The sequence below is a fragment of the Anabrus simplex genome, chromosome 1 (genome assembly GCF_040414725.1).
Source record: "Anabrus simplex isolate iqAnaSimp1 chromosome 1, ASM4041472v1, whole genome shotgun sequence".
NCBI lineage: Eukaryota > Metazoa > Arthropoda > Insecta > Orthoptera > Tettigoniidae > Anabrus > Anabrus simplex.
The window spans coordinates 1,544,034,045-1,544,051,630 of record NC_090265.1 but is presented as its reverse complement, the minus strand read 5'-3'; the positions used below and the strand labels follow the sequence as shown (position 1 = coordinate 1,544,051,630).

General features: G+C 35.4%; 1 protein-coding gene across 2 annotated transcripts in view; it reads right to left on the bottom strand.

Annotated features, from left to right (window-relative positions):
- Positions 1 to 5,546: 5,546 nt before the first annotated feature.
- Positions 5,547 to 17,586, bottom strand: part of LOC136858490 (protein SLC31A2) — a 112,056-nt gene continuing 100,016 nt past the window's right edge. For both annotated transcript variants that reach the window (XM_067138073.2, XM_067138071.2), the window contains exon 6: positions 5,547 to 11,751. The gene's annotated coding sequence lies outside the window, so the exon portion shown is untranslated. The remainder of the gene's footprint in view (positions 11,752 to 17,586) is intronic.

The window sequence follows — 17,586 nt, the reverse complement described above, 5'->3', positions numbered from 1 at the left end:
GACAACAATATTGATATTGCCGCCATTAAGGAAAGGCTATGCTGTTAAAATGTGATGATGATAACATCCTTATATCTCTGACTGTAGTGAATATAGTGGCATGAGAAACAGATAAATACTGTGAAACTGGGATAAGATGTACATGCATATTATCCCGTGCTGTGAAAAACACCTACTTCAAGCCTTTGTTGAACAATTCTTGTGCTCTCCTATCCTATTAAGACATTATTTTCCATGGTAATTAATATTTTTCACTTAATTTTTATGTGTGTGCAAAGAAATTTAAAATTGCTTATTCTCAGTACAATCACAAAAAAGAACATTAACCTGGGGTGGCCTATGGGGAAGAAAGGAAAATGAAGAGGAAGAAATGACTGATAAACCTACAGATGGAAGCCCTCGCAGCAATAAACATGATAAGATCATTTATTTCCTTCTATGAAATGTCAACTGGTATGAATTCATAACATAAGTCGGACGTAAGATCCAATTATTTGCTGTTCTGTATAAGAGGAACATCTAGGACTTCATTCTAATGACTTTCAGCAATGCTGAATAAAGTATTGGATAATCTCCCCAAAATTCATATCTACAATACAGTGCTTTTGATAGCTTGGTTTACGTGAAACATATAAATATCTCTGTAACTCTATCATTTTACATTTAGAATATGATCTAACTTAATATGTGGTTTCCATACTGACCTTTTAATTGCAATACTTGACTAAATATAAACAAAAATATAATAATTTTCTTACTCGTGAAAAGTTTTATCTGGCACCTTCGGGACCAAGGTATTGCTAGTTATCACAATTTTCTGGATATTAGAATGTTGTTTCATCACCACTTTCATAATATATTGTAAGTGACTGGTGAGGTATTAGCAAATGATGTTATACATAGCATTAAAAGATAAACTCCCCTGACCGTTTAACAGTAAACCATTCATACAAAGCTCCAGCTTAGGTTTCCCTAGAACACGGCGTTCAATGATGATCTAGGTTAATTCTGTCGTTGAATGGAATTTCAGTAATTAGTCTCTCTCCTGCTTACACTTGTCATAGTACACGATGCAACACCATGCTTATTCATTAATTTATTAGAGTTTTTGCCCAGGTCAAGTCTATGATATTTGACACTGTTTTCTTTTAAGATTAACACTACTTTTTTCCTCTTCTTACTTTCTCCTTCCATGATACTGTAGCAGTGTTCATAAGATGAAACAACACAGAACACACTAAGCATAAAACTGTAATGATGAAGGCAGAAGTTAACTTAGTTATGCTGTATCATCTGGCTTGCACTTGTAGGATTGTGGTTCATGATATAGTGAACTGGAACGAAGCAGTTAACCAATCTTCTGGTTAACAAAACTTCCCAGATAACTGATGGCTGGATAAAACAGCTTCTCCTGTACTTGAAATCTTCTTAACAAGAAACTCAAGAGAGCTCCTGAAATACAGTATCCTTGCATCATATATGGACATCCAAGTACACCAAGTTGAAATTGTTAACCCTACTTCGGAATGAATACTGTTATTTGTTTAACATTCCTAAAATTTATAACAACTGCATCCTACCTTGTAAGGTTTCATCGCTGCAGCCCCATGCAACTTAATCATTTGCCGACATAAATTACAGACTGAACAGCTCTACGACTGTCTGACCCTACTGTATACATCACCTCTGACATCATGTACTTCTCTGACTTTGGAGAAGGTCCAGCCATTCATCTGTGTTCTAGTGAGTTCCGTGCACATTCGTATAAATTATCTAACCAACTACGTGGCAACACAGTCTGCCTTCATCATTAGTGTGGTTGGAGGGTGCTCCTCACCAGTTCATTTCCTGTATATCTGGGAGTCTCAGCTTTGGACTTCCGCATATGATGAGCGAAAAGAGACACTCATTTACATCTTGTCCACAGAATTTTGTTTTGGTTCAGTGCAAGTCTTACTTTACTTTGGACTCTCACTGGAATATATATGGACAAGGCACCTGTTTTATGAGTGAAATTTCATCATTGGTGAAATTTTTTTAAATAAGCATTTTTGGCTGGACTTTGGGAATGCATGATTTGAGTCTATATTTTACCCACCTATTCAGTTAAATTTCTCCCAGGTTTATCTATCAGCATAAATTTAGAAACATTTGTTTCTATGAATGAGTCCTCCACTCATGGTCCTCCCATCTCCTTCTCCCATTCTCTCTATTTTCCCTCAAACTTATCCTGTTCTGAATGTTGTAAAAATCTGGTCTTCAACTAGTAGAGTTTTGTGTATTTGCACACCTTGTTAATGTAACTATTAATCTGGTTATTGAACTTCCATGTGTACATAATGATTCTGGTGGTCTAGGAATCTTGTTATCTATTTTTGCTGTTCAGATTCTTATTAGATTATAGATATTGAATCTTTGTGTGTTATCCACTATATTTATGTTTCTATTTGGAATTTCTATCTGAGACAGCTTTGTTATTATTAAAAGTACCTGATATTTTTTAAAACTTCATGAAGCATCTCATGCTTTATTGTTTGTTATACAAAGTTAGAATAAGACACTGTTAAAAGAACTTACTTCCTTCTTATTTAATCTTATATTTTCATGATTTATCTTAAACTTCATTATCCATTTACCCTCCATGGAATCCTCTAGATGCCCAACATATTTCATCATGAGTCACTCCACCCTCTACACACTGTTTATACCCCCTTATAGCCAACAGCAGTTGATCATGTTAGGTATTATGTATGAAAATTGACCACATTTCTGTGAAATGCTTGAACGGTACAGTTACAAATTCATTTGTACCAGAGCACCAATACTGATAACAGAGCTACTATTTCTTATTATTATCTTGATATCACAACAAACTGCTATAAATTTTGAAAAACAATAAGCTGTGAAAATTTTGTACTGAATGTTTAAACATGCATAAAACCGACAACATGGAACTGTCAAACTTAAAGATCCTCAAATGCCTCCATTGGCCGGCATGAATCTGCTATCTTGAGAATAGAAGAACAACAACTACCTGCACCCCTGAGGGGGGTCTGTACTCAAAATTTCAATCCAAGGACCCTTGATTAGTAACAAAATCAAATACATATTATCTGCAAAACATCTCAAGGAGTCAACATTTTAACTCCAAATATAAATAGTCAAATATATTCAACGCCAATGACTAAAGAACGCTCTTGTCCGAGCAAAACGCTGTTAACCATCGTTGGTCAACCTCAGATGGGTTAACATTTCAAGAGACACAACCTGCTCTCTTCAGATCCAAGCGCTAAGGAGTTTGCAAATGTAAGGATATCTTACATTTTTTCTACCTTTCACAGCCAAAAACTGTTATTCCTGGTGGAGTCAGGATTCTGCTTCATTCCATGAAGCAATGATCTGAAATACTACTCTATTTACGAGAATTGAATCATACAAATGTGAGCTAGGGTAAGGGTAGATATAAAATATGTTGAAAAGGATCCTTTTAGAAAGGGCGTAATATTTTACAATAAACTCCTTCAGGAAATAAAACTATTATCAGGCTCCATATTTAAGAAAACATTAATAAAATCACCTAGCTAACAAAGTATTGCATTCATTAAATGAATTTTGACTATTCACAAACAAAAAAAAAAAAAATCATGTATTTAACTTTAATTTATGTAAATTTCATAAAATATCATATATGTTATGTCAGTTTAACATGATATATGATTTTGATTCCCATAGGGAACTTAAAATATTTGTCCTGAATGAGTAATTTAACACGTTGGGTGCCACGTGCCGCCATATGGCGTCACGGTGGTCTTCAAATTTGAGATGGCGTGACGCCATATGGCGGCACACCGTTCTTGAAATCAGAGTTGGCGTGACGCCATATGGCGGCACAGTTGAGTTTCAGCCGATGCGCCGTAGATAATCAGCTGTGACATCTATGCGTGTAAAATTGGAACTACGTGAAGGGCGAACTTCAGGGTCTATTCCAGCTATGTATTTTTACTGTATGCCACCATGTGGCGCCACAGTATTCTTCCGAAGCCACTGACTGGCCAGTGGTCATTGTCACAGGTGAAAGCGCGCCAGGCTTTGTTTATTCCACGTTTACGTACGTATTATCACTCAGTTTATATAGTTGTGCAAAAATATTAAAAAATGGAAGATATTGGTAATAATCTTACAAACGAACACATACATGTGTTACACTCGGATTCGGTTGAAATTTGGTAGGAATATTCGTGGGAGGCAGTGGAATGCCAAGGTGAAAACTGCATGTACCCAGCGCAAGTTTAAACCCAAAATCGAGCAAATAAAGTCATAAAATTAAAAGTGCCGCGGGAGTATCGGGGTGTGGCGGAGAGGTAGGGAGGAGCGTAGCAGCGGACGTGAACCAACCGGGCTGCGTCGAGCTGCGCCAGTAGCCAGGTAGCGTGTAGTTAGCGCGTTCCCCTTAACTTCCCGATCAGATGTGCAAAACGTAAATATGAAAACAGCACATGAAACAAGTATACAAATGACGATGTTTGAACAACGATGCCAATAAGGTTTGAAAAATTACGAGTAACAAGAACTCGGGCATGCCGAGACGCATATTTTCATTGTTTAGAGTTATCAGAAAACTGTTCACAACAATATGTAATGTAATATAAGTACTTGTTTTGCATTTTACTAGGTTTTCATAAATATTGCGTTAATTTGAATTAGGAAATAAATATCCCGTATTGGAAATTCGTATTGAACATTCCATGTCAAAAAATTCTGTGACACCATATGGCGTCACGCTATATTTTATCTTTCCTAAAAATTGATGTGACACCATATGGCGTCACGGATGACCATGGTATGGTCAGATAAAATTTACTTAGTACATCATATAAATACATCCCAAGATTATATAAACAGTCTACAACGTGTACATTTGCTTTGGCACCAGCGGAATGCAATTCAAAAACATGCCTGGCACCAGTGGAATAGTGTGCTACAATCGGCTCGGCACTCAACGTGTTAAGACAAAGCAATTATAATGGAATTATGTACTTGCAATTATAGGTATTGGAATTATGAATTTACTCATTCAGGAGAAATATTTCAAGTTCTCTATGGGAATCAAAATCATATATCATCTGATGGCCTAGAAGGCATCATTTTTTGTACAAGAGACCAAGTCTCTCATAGTGCATAGCAATGCCTTGTGGCTCAAAGTAGACTGAGCAGTGACCACTACATGCACTAGCCATGCGTCTTAATAGGTGTGCTAGTTGCCAACTGATGAGCCCAAATTGGCACACTGAGGTGAAATGCTGGCAACCAAGAATGAGTTAGCTGGAAAATTTTATCATTTCCAATAACAGACTATTTATTCATGTATTGGAATTATGTGATGTATATATGTAAGCACAGTTTCTGCAATGTATCCAATTCTGTATAAACTCAGGTACTGAAAATAAAGTATAATTTGAAACTGAATTCCCATCTAAATCCAATTCAAATTTTGTTAATGTTTTCCTTGCCATCTCCTCTATTCTCTCACATGTAAAACTATCAAATACTGATACAGAAATTTATTAGGATACAAAATTACAATGAGTAATATGACTAGTCTCACAAAAACAAAAAAACAAATTTGCTCTCAATAAACTAAACATCACAGATGGCACCAGGATGAGCAATTAGCAAAAGTGAACAAACTATTTCAGGCAAAGCAATGCTTGAGTTTTGTGTTAAATAATTATGAATCTTAAACATATACTGTAGGTTACAGTAATGACTACAGGAATATGTAGGTAACAGACAGATGTGAATCACTTGCTAAAACTAATATTGGCTAGTAAAATTCTCTTCCACAGTCAAAGGTAACTTACATTTATGGCAACTGTAAGAAGCTTCCATAGCAATGCCTTACCATAACATCTGCTATGTGTGGCAGCTAGAAAGATATTTTTAATAAGTTATTATTCTTTGGTACCAGTATTCTTCAATTCTATAGGCCTTACTGTTCTTCAGAAGCCTCTTAAGAATCAATTATATTCCAACACCACTCATAAAATTGTATTTCACTTCAACATTAGATATATTTGTGACAGGCTCCTTTCATTTTTCCTATAATTTCTCTTGGTCATCACTACTTACTTAACCCCAAAGGTATTCGATTTGTAAGGCATAAGAGGTTTTTCACTTTCTTGCCTATTACAGACCTCTTTTCTTTAGTTGATAGCCTCATGCATTATGGGGTCAGTTCTCTTTCACCTATGACTCTATTAATAGGTTTTGCCTCTTAAGCTAACAATCACCAATGAATTTCAGAAGACATAAGAATCATTACACAACAATATTTAATATGTATTGACATGCAACAAATTAATGTTTCAAGTTATGGTAATAATCATACGGCCTCAGCTACTGTGTGCAGACACTTTAAATCAACACCATTTATGTTCCCAGTGTGTTAATTTCGACATTCTGTTTTACTCTGCCAGAGAGCAGAAAACCCAGACCTCTGTTAGGCGATCTACAGCTGAGTTTTAATTAATTTTCTTGGAACAAATGGACTTCCTTCTGTCCTTCAAAAATTCAACTACCTGTAACCAGATTTGAACCCATGATCTTAGGATCAGGAGGACAACATTCTACCTCTGATTCACAGAGACCTAGTAATGGTAATAAGAACGGAATAAGGAAAGTCTTGGAATGAAATCCATAGTATATTTATGTGCAAACTGAATAAATTGGGTTCAACTCCTATAAAATTATACTGCACTCGTCTATCTTGGAATCAATCTTCATTCATGTTGTAATATAAAGAAACCTTAATGTGTAGAAAAGGTTTTAAAAAATAAAATAAAAATTTCAATAACATTATGTGTGAAATTAACTGAAGTACTGGTATTGCCAAATCTCAGGTAATGTGGGATAACTAAAACTATAAATTGTAAAAATTGTCAGTTGTACATTCATTCTCAATTTTCTATAACTAAAATACCATAACATACATATTTTCACATATAAATAGATTGGTTTTTAACTCAAAACCTCTCATTTAACCTCATGTTTAAAAACTTTATACCACACTCTCTCTAGTCTGCTTCTGACATGGTACCATCTGTCTTAGGCACCAAACTAATATATCACATGATATGAACACTTACTATACATAATATTTTCTTTATAGCATTTAAGGACTACATGACTTAACTACATGTTTACTGTATATATCTCCAATATAAAAATGGTAACTTAATTTTATCAGATTATTATTTAACAGTCTCAAGAATGATCACATTCCATTCTTTAACACCAAGTATCACATACATAACACAGAAATAATTCACAATTGATAATTATTCATTATATTACAGATTATTAACTCTGTGGATCATTTACTGCTGTATAAGAAGATTTCTACTCATGTTGTCATTTGGAAACCAGGAGAAGAGAGTCATTTTAAATTCAGAGTAAGAAAATTAAAAAGTGATAAACTCCTTATGACTGCATGTGTGATTTTTTTTAAATTAAAAGTCACATACTTGTGGTTCAGATTCCACATAAAACTGGAAGTCCCATGGCTATGGCTATGATCAGGACAGTAGGTAAAAACTAAAAAGGTGTGGTTTTCCTTTTTTTAAATTTTTGATGCATGCAAACTTACAAAATAGATCACAGGGGCACAACAACTATGTGAAGTCCTTTATGAACTGAGACAGCCTTGATGAGAAGCTAGTGACTATATCACTTCACTATCACACTCCATTTGGACCAACAGGAATCATTTCATTGTCAATAGTATATTGGCACCATTCACCTCAACAGCTTGCAATGTTCTGCCCTTGGACTCATATACTCAATAGCTGAATATTGTTCCTCAGTATGGTTGAACAGCACAAAGAAAGTGGAAACCCAAAAACTCTATGTCTATAATATTTGGGACTCTTCAGTCTACTCCAACATATTGGCTGCCATTTCTTTCCCACATTGCACTACTGCACAGGTGTAGTTTGAACGCACTGCTTTGAGAGTACAACAAGATCTCATCTAATGCTTCCTTTGCCAATTCACACAGGCATCAAGGATCTCTGCAACAGAAGGCTGAAATCCCACAACCCACCAATCAGAATAGCCAAAAGATTTGACACAGGCAGGATTCAACTTAAGAAAGGAAACATGAGCATTTACAAGCAGCTCTGGAGTGGTAGACTGTTAAATTTCATTCCAGAAGGTTTTGATCTTCTTTGTGGAACCTGAACAAATGCAGAAATTAAAGATATAATAAAAGGAATGAAGAACAAGAATGCAGCAGAATCAGATGCAATCTTCGAGTATATAAAATAATCCTCACATACTGTATACTACTTAACACCTTGATATGTCTACTAAACAAATTTTTGAAACTAGGAGACACCCCTGAGAGCTTGAGGAACTCTACAATCAAAGATATTTATAAAGGTAAGGAAAATGTTGATGACCCAAATTCCTCTAGGAACATACACCTAGAAAGCAACTGGTTAAAAGTCTTCACAAAACTAATCACTAACCAACTCACACAAAAATCGACCCTCTTATACTGGAAGAACAATTAGGGTACAGGAAACGAAGAAGTATGCTTCATGCAATGAACAACCTGATGGGAGACATAGAAGAGGCCCTATGACTTCCAAAGGGAAAGTTATTATGCATATTCATAGACTGTATTTTAAAAAAGAAAAGACTTTTGACCTGCTCGACAGGAATAAATTTCTGGAAAAATATGAACACCTTGTTGGGAAATTACATTCGCTGATGGGAATATTAAGGAAATCCTAGCATATAACCAGTTAATAATTAATGATTATTTTATTATCATTATCATCATCATCATCATCATTATCATAATTATCACAGGTCACTCATAAACTAATGGCATATTGCAATGAGACCTAGTCAGTCCACTGATGTTCAATACTGCAGCCTCTGACATCACAAACATAATACAGAGATTATGTCCACCAACACATCACTCTACATGTAGACTGACGATATGGTTCTTACATCAACAACAAGAGATGACCTACAAAGCTAGCTTGCAGTTTTACACAACTGACAATCTAGTGGCCGTTAGCCATGGGATTGATATGGAATCTGAGCCACAGGACGGTGACTTTTTGTTTCAGAAATTCTCAAGTGCATTAGCTAGGACTCAAACCCCAGCTGTCTTGCTGAGAAGCCAGTGATGATAATTATATATACTGTAATCGTATGGACACAGTTACTATGTGGAGACATTTTGATTTGATGTCATCTAGGCTGCCGGTTTGAAGCCATAAGCTTTGGATTTGTAAGCCAGCACTATACGAATGATCCACAGAGGTAGCTATGATAAGAATTAAAAGCTTAAACACAAAGATGTATATGACTCATTAAAAAAGTTGACTGTTTTTACATCAAAATATAGTACAAAAACTTTTTCAGGATCAATAACACTTCATATTTAGTGCTTGTGAAGTACAGTATGGCTGAGATGTCTGTACTGGCAAGTGCATTTATAACTCAGGATTAGGACTGAGAATGAAGTGTCCTACATATTGAAAATATTATTGAATTCCAGAATACTGGATAAAATAGCATGTATATCAACTCAGACAAGTAGATAACTCAAAAGACATTGCTGTCTGTAGTTTGATATGACATTCACAGAAAGAATGAAAGAGAAGGCACACAGAATGGTCTAGCCTAGCCAGACGTACAGGTACTGAAATATGAAGGTGACAGGTGTGTTTGCTTTCCAATCAGCATAATACTGCTTCCGTGACGGCTGTCAGTTAAAGCGTCATTTCTATGCAATGTGGATTACTGGATGACCTACGAATCAAATACTGATTTCTTTCCAAAGGCATGAAACATTAATACTTTAGAAGGACTTTATGATCAAGAAGTTATTGGGTAAATTCAAAAAGAGACAAGATATTATTGTTATACCTGGTAATATTACTTTAGCAGATGCATAATACTGACTTAGGGTCCTCACGTAATATTGCTCTTCTTCTTTGTTTCTAGACCAAACTGCCATTATTTTGCTTTTATTTGAAACTTCCTTACTAAATACAATAGTTATAACAATATTTTGGTTTTGTAGTGATACAGAAAATATAACAGACCAACTGCTCACCAATATAACCAACAAAATGTGATCCAATCACTTTCCATAATATGCCTTCTCCATATTAAAGATTACAGTAAAATGACTCCCTAACCTTAATGCTTTCCAATGCATTACCATCTTGCTAAGTTTCTCAAACTTAATGTAAAAAAATACGTGGAGTGCCATTCTGATTTTACTAGTCTCTAAGGGATATTTTCCTCTATTTACAAAAAGAAAAATCAATACCAGAAAATGTAAGATGATTTGAAGTTGAACATTCAGTATGATATACTGTATATGTTATCACATTTTAACACAAATTTAATTACTACTTCTAAGAGACACTAAAGAATGAGCCTGCTACATTACAGTCGACAAGTAGCAGTTTGCAATACAATTTCTGAGAAGCCTTTTGTTTATAATCTAGTGTCATACAGATAAAACAGCTATACATATTGAAAGAGATCTGTTATTTTATGAAAGACCTCAGATACTGTACATCTTTTTTCTTCCTATTTTAACATTTTCTGCAAATAACACAAACTTCTGAGGAATATACAAAAAAAAAAAATGAAACCATCACATGCCAAGAACTGTAAAACTTGTCACCAATGTGTGTATCTTAAAAAAGGAATAAAGGTGCAAGAGTAATAGGAGAATTACTCAACAAGAAGAGCAACAAAAGTCCAAGATTTGTGAAGCTAACTTGAGGACAAAATGCACACATTTTAGCTGCAAAGATTGAGAAGAAAAGTTTATATCAGTACTCACTCAACTGCTCACTAATACCAACTATCAAACTAAACAACAGTAATCATTTGTAACTGGTTTTGATAATACAAGAATATTGCAAATTCTAAGCAAAAAAATAACAGATCATATAACAATGAATATTTAGAGTACTATAAATAAGTAATAGCTCATCTCACAAAGTCGCAAAAGTTTAAATCGCATAATGCACATTACAAGAAGCGTTACAGCGACATATGGAAGTTTGCGGGGTGAATCCACACTGACACTACAGGCCATTTTGATATACACACTGTAAAATTACATGAAGAACGTGTACTATGTGCTACCGATACCTTAGAGTTAATATTAGGCTGGGCCAGGTACTTAGGATACAAATAGTCTCGTCTGTTCAACGTGTCTCCATAGTTCACGCTTGACATCAACTGTCCAGTAAGCTCAATGGTAGTGTGCTCACTTCTGATACCTGAGGTCAAAGGTTCAAACCTCACTGCAACGGTATATATATTGTTCCTTCATGTAACATTTCACTTACAGTCATTCAATTTCACTATTGCTGACATGAAATCACCTTTTTGTTCCTTTTTTCATGTGCACAGGGATATGAATTACAATAACTATTGACTTACAGTGGATAGCTCTCCCTTGGTCTACACCAACGAGTAAACAGCACTTTGCATCCTTGCACATGTGATGTCTACAACCTGGGACTTCGACAGTTCATGTGAGCCATTACTTACTTCTAGTACAGTCTATTTTCCTTGCAATGACTTCGGATACAAGATAAGGTTAAGTGCCTCATTTAATCTTGAAGCCAAAGGATGATTCTTGGGTTCCATCGGCTGGTCAGCACTCCACCTTGACTGGCCTTTATTCCTGGAGACAATCTGCTAATAGAAGAACTCCATTCAGTATAAAGTTAGGCAGCTGGTCAAGTTGACCACTAGTTGGCTAGAAAATATGGGACCTATCTTCAATCCCTGATACTAACGGAGATTTAAAAACAACAGGTCTTTCTTACCAGTTGAGTTGTTCTTTTTTTTTTTATCTGCCACTCTGCAATATAACAGAATATGGGCAATGCTACTAATATAAAAGTTATGTTCATCACATACTCATTTCCCTATTTATCAAAAATTCACATTCGTTATTTTGATTTTACAGGTTTTTAACTAGTTTGTTTTTCAAGTTCTGCAATATAAGTTGCACGTATAGTCCTTAATCCAATGGATGAGAATATCACTAGGTTACGATATATATTTTCACTTCTTCATTTACATAAATAATTTTTACAACACCTTTCAATCACTCATTTCATCATTTACTAGGTCTAAAAACTCATAAATATGTCATTATGTTTATCTTAACTTTCAATAACAGATATTTTATACAATGAAGAAAGCAAGTACCAGTACCTTCAGATGATTTAACTAAATGTATTGATTTACAGCATTACAACCTCCTTGATATGGACATAATATGCAAAATAATGCTTCTCTTTCTGAAGCTACTCTCTATTCCTGTATTATTTTTTAAATGTCATATGTGAAGTGTAAAAATTAATTACATTAAAATATTCTTTAAAATTTGAAATGCAGTGAAATTGCTTTATCCTACATCACCATGCAACCAAAACAATCACAAAAGTATCACATTTCAGTATTATGTTTACTTGATGAAAATTTTTACAAATCTAGTGCAACAAGTACTTTGTTCTATTAAGCCAATGTAGTTACACCGATCTTCATTTTTAACATATGTTAAAAATATATTCAAATTATATTTATACAGCTCGTGGTTTTTTGATTAATTAATTTTGTGAGGCTATTTCTAGACTGGTGCAGCTCTTGTAAGGCAGACCCTCCAACAAGGATGGGTGGCATATGCCACGTAGGCCTATAGGAAACTCCACATAACTGTGTTGGAGGACAGTGTTATGCATGGTGTATGAGTTGCAGAGATATTGGGAATAGCACAAACATCCAGTACATGAGTAAAATTTCCAATCCCTCTGGGAATCAAGCCCAGGGCCCTATGAACTGGTTACCCAAAAGTTGATTCTCTGTTTTGTTTTGAGAGCCCTGTATGAATTTTTCTTTTAGTCTGACAAACTTCGGAACATACACTGCATTTTAGTTTGTTAAAGAATGGGCAGATTAATTTCACTTCTGATAAATGCTTTTCACTGCAAGGATAACTTTTTTTTATATAGACATTTGATTTCTGCACCCAATATCAAATCCTTATGGATGTGATCTTCACAAATTTTTAAAAAGAAAGAAAAAAAAGAGACAAATATATCTTAATATTAAGACACTGATAGAGCACACTGACCCAGTGTCTATCATCAGGTAAGGGTCTCAGTTCGGGTTTTGAGTGAAGACCTTAACAGAATTTACAGCAAAGAAGATGAACTTCAGGACGGTGGAGATTACGGAAGAGGCAGCCCAGTACTCACAGAATAGTATGAGTATACTATTCATCAGCAGTGTGGTTGAATGGTGAGCGAACTGGCCTTCAGTTCAGAGGGTCCCGGGTTCGATTCCCGGCCGGGTCGGGGATTTTAATCTTCATTGGTTAATTCCAATGGCCCGGGGGCTGGGTGTTTGTGCTGTTCCCAACATTCCTGCAACTCACACACCACACATAACACTATCCTCCACCACAATAACACGCAGCTACCTACACATGGCAGATGCCGCCCACCCTCATCGGGGGGTACGTCGTACAAGGGCTGCACTCGGCTAGAAATAGCCACACAAAATTACTATTATTATCAGCAGTGTTTGTTTCTCAATGTTAAGGGTGGCTGCAAGGGTGTCTGTCCCCCATGTAAGGGTGTCTGGCAGTAGCTCTAAAATGCCTTTGGGAGTGGCAACCCCATTATGACAATAACCTAAAAATGAGTGATAGTAAATATCAGGCTTAGAAAAGGTTAGGACGTACCTTGCAGGTGAAGCGCAGTTCTTATGCTGGGGGAGCTGCAATAAATGGGCAACCAGCAACCAATAGTATGAAGGTGGGAATAATTAATGTTATGACCCTGACAGGAAAGTTAGAAGAGTTAATTGACTTTATGAAGGAAGAGAATGTTGCAATGATGGGACTGAGTGAGGTCAAGTGGAAGGGAAATGCAGTGAAGAAGATAAGTAGAAGATGCAGCCTCTCCTGGAGTGGAGGAGGTGAGGCAAAGAATAGAGTAGGAGTGATTGTTAAAAAACCCTGGATGAAAAAGTAGATAAGGTAGACTACATTAGTTACAGAATAATCAGAGTATGACTGAGGATGGAAGAAGGAAAGACTTCATCCAAGTTTATGCACCCCAAACTGGAAACAGTGAGAAAAATACAGAGGAATTAATCACCAATGTGGAGGTGACAGTCATGGGAAACCTCAAATGCGCAGGTTGGAAATGACAGAATTAGGAAAGAAGTAGTAATTGGTCCTTTGGGTATGGTAAAAGAAACAGTGAGGGAGATGATTTTTGTGAGAGAAATGGAATGATTGTGGCTAACACTTAGTTTAGAAAGAAGAGTAGTAGAAAGATCACTAGATATGGGGTGAAAGAAGGACAAAAACAGTTATTGATTATTTTTTGGTTGAGAAAACAAATTGTAAACAGTTAATGGATATAACAGCACTACCAGGTGAGGTGTTTGATGGAGACCATAAGGTAGTGGTAGCAAAAGTGAAAATAGGTAAAACTGTGAGAGTAAAAGAAATAAGACAAAAGAAAATAAAAATATGGTAATTCAAAAATAAAGGAACTCAGGAGATTTTTCAGGAGGAATTAAAACAGCACATCCCTAAATCAGAGGTGGGAAATGTAGAAGAAGAATGGCCCAAATTTAAAAACACATTTGTAAGCTGTGCAAAGATGATTTGTGGCAGAACTTTGGAGAGAGTGAAGGTAAAGAAGACACCTTGGTGGAATGGAAAGGTGAAGGAGGTTGCTGAACAAAGGAAGAAAGTGGGGTAAGAATGGAATAGAGATATGAAAGAAGTAAATAAGATTATCAGGAATTTGAAAGTAAGTGTAAAAAAATTGGTAAATGAGGTAAAGAAAAACTGTTGGAGAGATTCACACAAAAGTTGGAAAAGGATGTTTTATGGATTGATAAAAAATAAGAGAAAAGAAAAAAAGGGAAGAGAATGGAAATGTAATAACAGACCCAGAGGAGATAAAGAATAGGTGGAAAGGTTACTTCAATAAACTCCTCAATCTGAGAAATGATGCAGAAGAGAGTATAGTGGTAAATGAGGATGATCCAAAAACGGAAAGTGATACTGCAATAGCAGAGGTGGAATGAAAACAGGAAAAGCTGCAGAAATGGATGAAATATGTGTGGAAATGATAAAGGCAGCAGGACCTATTGGTCTACATTAGTTATTTATAGGCTGCTAAGGTGTATATGGAGGAGAAAGCAAGTACCTGATGACTGGTGTAAAGGTGTCATAATACCTGTATTTAAGAAAGGGGATAGGGAGGTATGTGACAATTATCGAAGAATTACACTGTTGTCAGAATAATGGAGAGAATAATAGAAAGGAGGATGAGAGGAAGGGTGGAATGTAATTTGGAAGAAGAGCAGTATGGCTTTTGACAGGGCAGGTCAACAATAGACCCTATATTTAACATGAGAATCATCATCATCATAATTTAATTGACTTTATGGAGAAAGAGAATGTTGCAATGATGGGACTGAGTGAGGTCAAGTGGAAGGGAAATGCAGTGAAGAAGATAAGTAGAAGATACACATCTCTTCCTGTCTGCACATCTTTTGTTCCAGGACATCTTCCCATTTGAAACTTCTCTCCTCTACATCTGATTTCAATGTGCCTATCCAGCATTTCCTTGGCTTTCCCCTAGGACGGTAAGGTCAAAATATTTTCTGACAGGTCTCTTGCTCTTCGTTCTCATAATGTGCCCATACCACTGAAGTCTATTCTTCTTTATTACATTGGTAATAGGGACCTTAATGCCAGCTACCTTCCCGTTTACTTCATTCCCGATTTTGTCCTTTTGAGAAGTTTGCTTCACAGTTCTAATGAATCTCATTTTAGTTGCCTGAATTCTGCTGTGTTAATTGTTTAGCAGAGTACGTCCCTAAATAATATGTGAGAATCGGTACAAAGAAGGTGTGATACAGGGTTGTTTTTGCTTTTTATGGTATTTTGCAGTCCCGAAGTAGATTTCTGACTTGATTGAAAAGTTTGATGCTTTCCGTGTCCTGCTGAGTATTTCCTGCTTGACACAGTGTTTTCTTTGGAAGCTAAAATATTGTGTGCAATCTTGGCCATTTATATATAAATGTGCAAGCTATTAATATAATCATTTATCAGCACAAATGAGGAAACTGACACATTTCTGCTCAGAATCACTCATTTTGTCATGATGTGGACATCCTATGTAATAATAGGCATGCAGCAATGTTCTAATGTCTCAGTTTATCCTTCTACCAAGTTTCATAGCAATCCATTCCTTTAATACTCTGATTTTCGTTTAATACTGTAGCAATAAATTACTATTTTTAACCATATAAATATTATTTTATGGCAGAATAAATATGATGTCTTTACTGATCATCCTACCAAGTTTCATTGTAATCTGTCTCGTCCTACCCTAACAGTTTACTTGTTAGTTGTTGCCATTCTTTGAAACAACAGACGATAAGAAAATTCCTGATTTTGTCCTTTTGAGAAGTTTGATTCACAGTTCTAATGAATCTTATTATAGTTGCCTGAATTCTGCTGTGTTAATTGTTTACCAGAGTACGTCTCTAAATAATATGATTCAGAATAGAGATATGAAAGAAGGAAATAAGATTATCAGGAATTTGAAAGTAAGTGTAAAAAAAATTGGTAAATGAGGTAAAGAAAACATGTTGGAGAGATTCACACAAAAGTTCTGCAGCACAGAAGGTCTTTTACAAAAGAACCTGTTTCAAACGATCAAATTTTTTCTTATTTTTCTAAAAAAAAAAAAAAGGAACAATAACTACTTTGTCAAAGATATCGATGAAAAAATGTACAGAATACCAACCACTACTCTCAGCATCAATAAAAAATGTTGAATACTAGACATAACTCTCAGTATCAGTAACAAATACTGATTTAAAACTTTCAGACATACAAACGTCTGAGTATCCCTCTTAAAATTACAATAATTCTATCAGAGCCTCTACAAATATAAGATAATGTGCATGGGCAAGAAACTACATGGCCTCCAAGAAAAAATATACTAAGCAAAACAAGCTATACTACAATTTTATCTGCAAACACCTGATACTGGATATTACATCACTCAACTATGTTTTCTATCATCAGTTTAAAATGTCACTTTCTGTTGGCCAGCTCATTTCATCACACAGTTTACTTACTAAGAAACCAGTATTAAATATAAAGTAAAAAAATAAATACACAATTCAAAGAAAACATAGCAAATTAATAATCCATGTAGCACACAAGGAGAGTGACTGAAAATCATCCATTTAATTAATGAAATGAACAGAAGGTCTTTTAACAGTCACTCAAATTACAGATAAAAAACAACTGTATACTAAACAATTTAACACAGAATGTAAGAAAGATGTAAAATAGCAAATAGGTCACATATCCTAATGATTTACATGATCCATATAAAGTTCCCAGGCATCAAGGTAAATTTATTAACATCGATGCATGCTTTCTGAGCATGATCAAGTCTCTGGCTTCCTTTGAAAGAT